At 41.2% G+C, this 6,120-nt stretch overlaps 1 protein-coding gene across 1 annotated transcript in view; it reads right to left on the reverse strand.

Annotated features, from left to right (window-relative positions):
* LOC135111514 (organic cation transporter protein-like) overlaps positions 1 to 5,678 on the reverse strand; it is an 87,384-nt gene extending 81,706 nt beyond the window's left edge. The window contains exon 1 of the mRNA XM_064024881.1: positions 5,536 to 5,678. The gene's annotated coding sequence lies outside the window, so the exon portion shown is untranslated. The remainder of the gene's footprint in view (positions 1 to 5,535) is intronic.
* Between the last annotated feature and the right edge of the window lie 442 nt (positions 5,679 to 6,120).

A 6,120-nucleotide genomic window follows, 5' to 3' on the forward strand; every position in this document is an offset into this window, starting at 1 on the left:
CCTTCTCTCTGTAACTGTATCCTAGGTTTCCTTTCTGAGCATTCTATTTTTTTTTTTTTTATGTAGGAAGGATACTGGCCAAGGGCAACAAAAATCTAATAAAAAAATGCCCACTGAAATGCCAGTCCCATAAAAGGGTCAAAGCAGTGGTCAAAAATTGGTGGATAAGTGTCTTGAAACCTCCCTCTTGAAGGAATTCAAGTCATAGGAAGGTGGAAATACAGAAGCAGGCAGGGAGTTCCAGAGTTTACCAAAGAAAGGGATGAATGATTGAGAATACTGGTTAACTCTTGCGTTAGAGACGTGGACAGAATAGGGGTGAGAGAAAGAAGAAAGTCTTGTGCAGCGAGGCCGCGGAAGGAGGGGAAGCATGCAGTTAGCAAGATCAGAAGAGCAGTTGGCATGAAAATAGCGGTAGAAGACAACTAGATATGCAACATTGCGGCGGTGAGAGAGTGGCTGAAGACAGTCAGTTAGAGGAGAGGAGTTGATGAGACGAAAAGCTTTTGATTCCACTCTGTCTAGAAGAGCAGTATGAGTGGAACCCCCCAGACATGTGAAGCATACTCCATACATGGACGGATAAGGCCCTTGTACAGAGTTAGCAGCTGGGGGGTGAGGAAAACTGGCGGAGACGTCTCAGAACACCTAACTTCACAGAAGCTGTTTTAGCTAGAGATGAGATGTGAAGTTTCCAGTTCAGATTATAAGTAGAGGACAGACCGAGGATGTTCAGTGTAGAAGAGGGGGACAGTTGAGTGTCATTGAAGAAGAGGGGATAGTTGTCTGGAAGACTGTGTCGAGTTGATAGATGGAGGAATTGAATTTTTGAGGCATTGAACAATACCAAGTTTGCTCTGCCCCAAGCAGAAATTTTAGAAAGATCAGAAGTCAGGCGTTCTGTGGCTTCCCTGCATGATATGTTTACCTCCTGAAGGGTTGGACGTCTATGAAAAGACGTGGAAAAGTGCAGGGTGGTATCATCAGCATAGGAGTGGATAGGACAAGAAGTTTGGTTTAGAAGATCATTAATGAATAATAAGAAGAGAGTGGGTGACAGGACAGAACCCTGAGGAACACCACTGTTAATAGATTTAGGAGAAGAACAGTGACCGTCTACCACAGCAGCAATAGAACGGTCAGAAAGGAAACTTGAGATGAAGTTACAGAGAGAAGGATAGAAACCGTAGGAGGGTAGTTTGGAAATCAAAGCTTTGTGCCAGACTCTATCAAAGGCTTTTGATATGTCCAAGGCAACAGCAAAAGTTTCACCAAAGTTTCACCTTGACGGAACCCATACTGGCGATCAGATAGAAGGTTGTGAAGTGATAGATGTTTAAGAATCTTCCTGTTGAGGATAGATTCAAAAACTTTAGATAAGCAGGAAATTAAAGCAATAGGACGGTAGTTTGAGGGATTAGAGCGGTCACCCTTTTTAGGAACAGGTTGAATGTAGGCAAACTTCTAGCAAGAAGGAAAGGTAGATGTTGACAGACAGAGCTGAAAGAGTTTGACTAGGCAAGGTGCAAGCACGGAGGCACAGTTTCGGAGAACAATAGGAGGGACCCCATCAGGTCCATAAGCCTTCCGAGGGTTTAGACCAGCGAGGGCATGGAAAACATCATTACGAAGAATTTTAATAGGTGGCATGAAGTAGTCAGAGGGTGGAGGAGAGGGAGGAACAAGCCCAGAATCGTCCAAGGTAGGGTTTTTAGCAAAGGTGTGAGCAAAGAGTTCAGCTTTAGAAATAGATGTGATAGCAGTGGTGCCATCCGGTTGAAGTAGAGGAGGGAAAGAAGAAGAAGCAAAGTTATTGGAGATATTTTTGGCTAGATGCCAGAAATCACGAGGGGAGTTAGATCTTGAAAGGTTTTGACATTTTCTGTTAATGAAGGAGTTTTTGGCTAATTGGAGAACAGACTTGGCATGGTTTCGGGCAGAAATATAAAGTGCATGAGATTCTGCACGAGAACAAGCTGTGTTAAACCAAGGTTTAGAAGGTTTAGGACGAGAAAAAGAGTGAGGAATGTACGCCTCCATGCCAGACACTATCACCTCTGTTATGCGCTCAGCACACAAAGACGGGTCTCTGACACGGAAGCAGTAGTCATTCCAAGGAAAATCAGCAAAATACCTCCTCAGGTCCCCCCAACTAGCAGAGGCAAAACGCCAGAGGCACCTTCGCTTAGGGGGATCCTGAGGAGGGATTGGAGTGATAGGACAAGATAAAGATATGAGATTGTGATCGGAGGAGCCCAACGGAGAAGAAAGGGTGACAGCATAAGCAGAAGGATTAGAGGTCAGGAAAAGGTCAAGAATGTTGGGCGTATCTCCAAGACGGTCAGGAATACGAGTAGGGTGTTGCACCAATTGCTCTAGGTCATGGAGGATAGCAGAGTTGTAGGCTAGTTCACCAGGATGGTCAGTGAAGGGAGAGGAAAGCCAAAGCTGGTGGTGAACATTGAAGTCTCCAAGAATGGAGATCTCTGCAAAAGGGAAGAGGGTCAGAATGTGCTCCACTTTGGAAGTTAAGTAGTCAAAGAATTTCTTATAGTCAGAGGAGTTAGGAGAGAGGTATACAGCACAGATAAATTTAGTATGAGAATGACTCTGTAGTCGGAGCCAGATGGTGGAAAACTCGGAAGATTCAAGAGCGTGGGCACGAGAGCAGGTTAAGTCATTGCGCACATAAACGCAGCATCCAGCTTTGGATCGAAAATGAGGATAGAGAAAGTAGGAGGGAACAGAAAAGGGGCTACTGTCAGTTGCCTCAGACACCTGAGTTTCAGTGAGGAAAAGAAGATGAGGTTTAGAAGAGGAGAGGTGGTGTTCTACAGATTGAAAATTAGATCTTAGACCGCGAATGTTGCAGAAGTTAATGAAGAAAAAGTTGAGGGGGGTGTCAAGACACTTAGGGTCGTCGACGGAAAGGCAGTCCGACCTATGGACATTTATGGTCCCCTCCCCAGATGGGGACTCCGAGGCTGGTGTAGGAGTCGCCATGATTTTATCATTTTTGAGTGAAGGGTGTGTGTGTTATTAGGTGCTTGTAGTTTTGTGTGGAGGAAGAGAGTTGTCTTTAGAGGGCAGGTTGTGACTATCCCCTTGTGTTGTGAGACACAAAGGGAAACGTTCAGTGAGGTCACAGCTGGGTTTGATGATAAGTTCACAGCACCCCCTGAACAGTGCTTTAGACCTCATTGGGAGTAATTATCGTTTCGGCAGGTGTCTACTGCCTCCTCCATTGCTGCTGTGGTAGACGGTCACTGTTCTCCTAAATCTATTAACAGTGGTGTTCCTCAGGGTTCTGTCCTGTCACCCACCCTCTTCCTATTATTTATCAATAATCTTCTAAACTAAACTTCTTGTCCTATCCACTCCTACGCTGATGATACCACTCTGCACTTCTCCACGTCTTTTCATAGACGTCCAACCCTTCAGGAAGTAAAGAGTTCATGCAGGGAAGCCACAGAACGCCTGATCTCAGATCTCTCTAAAATTTCTGATTGGGGCAGAGCAAACTTAGTATTGTTCAATGCCTCAAATACTCAATTCCTTTATCTATCAACTCATAAGAACATAAGAAATAAGGGAAGCTGCAAGAAGCGACCAGGCTTATACGTGGCAGTCCCTGTATGAAATATACCTACCTATTTCCATCTATTATTCCCATCCATAAACTTGTCTAATCTTCTCTTAAAGCTCTTTAGTGTCCTAGCACTAACAGCATGATTACTGAGTCCGTTCCACTCATCTACCACTCTATTTGAGAACCAATTTCTTCCTATCTCTTTCTTAAACCTAAATTTTTCAAGCTTGAACCCGTTATATCTTGTTCTACCCTGGTTGCTGATCCTAAGAATTTTGCTTTGCTTTGTTATAACCCTTATACCACTTAAAGACTTCTATTAGGTCCCCTCTTAACATACGTCTCCCTAAAGAATGTAAATTTAACAGCTTCAATCTCGCCTCGTAAGGAATACTCCTCATCCCCTGTATCCTTTTAGTCATTCTCCTCTGTACTGATTCTAATAGACCTATATCTTTCCTGTAATGTGGGGACCAGAACTGCACAGCGTAGTCTCAACACAACCTTCCAGATAACTATCCCCTCTTCTTCAGTAACACTCAGCTGTTCCCCTCATCTACACTGAACATCCTCGGTAACTTCTATGAAGTTAGGTGTTCTGAGACGTCTTCGCAAGTATTTCTCACCCCCACCCCTCAGGCTAATTCCGCACAAGAGTCTTATCCGTCCATGTATGTATGGGGTATGCTTCACATGTCTTGGCTGGGGGGTGATTCCAGTCATACCGCTCTTTTAGACAGGGTGGAATCAAAAGCATTTCGTCTCTGTCTTCAGCCTCCCTCTCTTCGCCGCAATGTTGCATCTCTAGCTATCTTGTACCGCTATTTTCATGCTAAGTGCTCTTGTGATCTTGCTAAATGCATGCCTTCCCTCCTCCCACAAGACTCTTCTTTCTCTCACCTCTATTCTGTCCACCTCTCTATTGCAAGAGTTAACCAGTATTCTCAATCATTCATCCCTTTCCCTGATAAACTCTGGAACTCCCTGCCTGCTTCTGTATCCACCTTCCTATGACTTGAGTTCCTTCAGGAGGGAGGTTTCAAGACAGTTATCCTTCAACTTTTGACTACCGCTTCGGATCCTGTTCAGAAACCGGTATCTCAGCGGCCTTTTTTTATTTATTTATTTTTTTTTTTTACCCTTGGCCGGTGTCCCTTCTACATAAAGAAAAGAAAAAAGACAAAAAAAAAAAAAAAAAAAAAAAAAAAATATATATATATATATATATATATATATATATATATATATATATATATATATATATATATATATATATATATATATATATATATATATATATATATATATATATATATATATATATATATATATATATATATATACTTTTATTGTGGCCGTTATGTGTTTTTTTCCTCTTATTTTAAAGTTTATATATCTTTTTATATTGTACTAAATATAAAAGTATATGTTTTAGTTTGCAGATGCATTCTGTGAAGGTTGAAAGAGATGTAAGTTGTAAAGCGAAATAAAGAAAGAACTTTGGATGCTCCCCCTGCTCACCTTTATTGTCTCGGAATTTCGTCACTATCTATGAATCTATGTATCTGTCTATAAATGTATATCTTTCTTTCTCTCTCTCTCTCTCTCTCTCTCTCTCTCTCTCTCTCTCTCTCTCTCTCTCTCTCTCTCTCTCTCTCTCTCTCTCTCTCTCTCTCTCTCTCTCTCTCTCTCTCTCTCTCTCTCTCTCTCTCTCTCTCTCTCTCTCTCTCTCTCTCTCTCTCTCTCTCTCTCTCTCTCTCTCTCTCTCTCTCTCTCTCTCTCTCTCTCTCTCTATTATATATATGACAACAATGATTAGTGATAAGCAATAAAAGAAAATAATAAAAATGTGGGACATTAATGATAACCTTCAAGTTTCCTACTGTGATACTTCAGTGTCATGCGTTATTTATTTATTTATTTATTTTTTCCGACTGTCAAGTTACCTTGATGTGACGAAGGATGAAGAATTTGTCTCTGACAGCAATGAGGACAACTTGACGGAGGCCACATTATTCGAGTTGTTCAAACGACAAGAGTACTCAAGTCGCGGAGCCAGGAAAGCACCGCCAAGGGCTTGTGGGGCCAAAAAGACGGAACCTGAGGAAATTACTCGTATACGTATGTTTATGTTAGGGCCCACACATTATATTAATATTGATATTATTATTATTATTATTATTATTATTAGTAGTAGTAGTAGTAGTAGTAGTTAATTGACTACAAAATTGTACAAAAGTGTCACATTATTTTATACTGGTTGTAGTCTATAACTTTTTATGACCATATGAACTAACAATGTAAAACTTAATCTTGAAATAGAAACCGAAAGCCAGCAACTTGCAACTTAATCACAACAGATCCCAAAAGCCAGCAATTTAAATCCTAATCATAAAACAGATCCAGAACATCAGCAACTTAAAACATAATCTTAAAATAAATCCTAAGAAGCAAGCAACTAAGAAAATATCCTTAAAATAGATCGAATATAATCTTAAGATATTCCTACAAACCAAATTTTTGTAATCTTA

The sequence above is a fragment of the Scylla paramamosain genome, chromosome 22 (genome assembly GCF_035594125.1).
Source record: "Scylla paramamosain isolate STU-SP2022 chromosome 22, ASM3559412v1, whole genome shotgun sequence".
Lineage (NCBI taxonomy): Eukaryota > Metazoa > Arthropoda > Malacostraca > Decapoda > Portunidae > Scylla > Scylla paramamosain.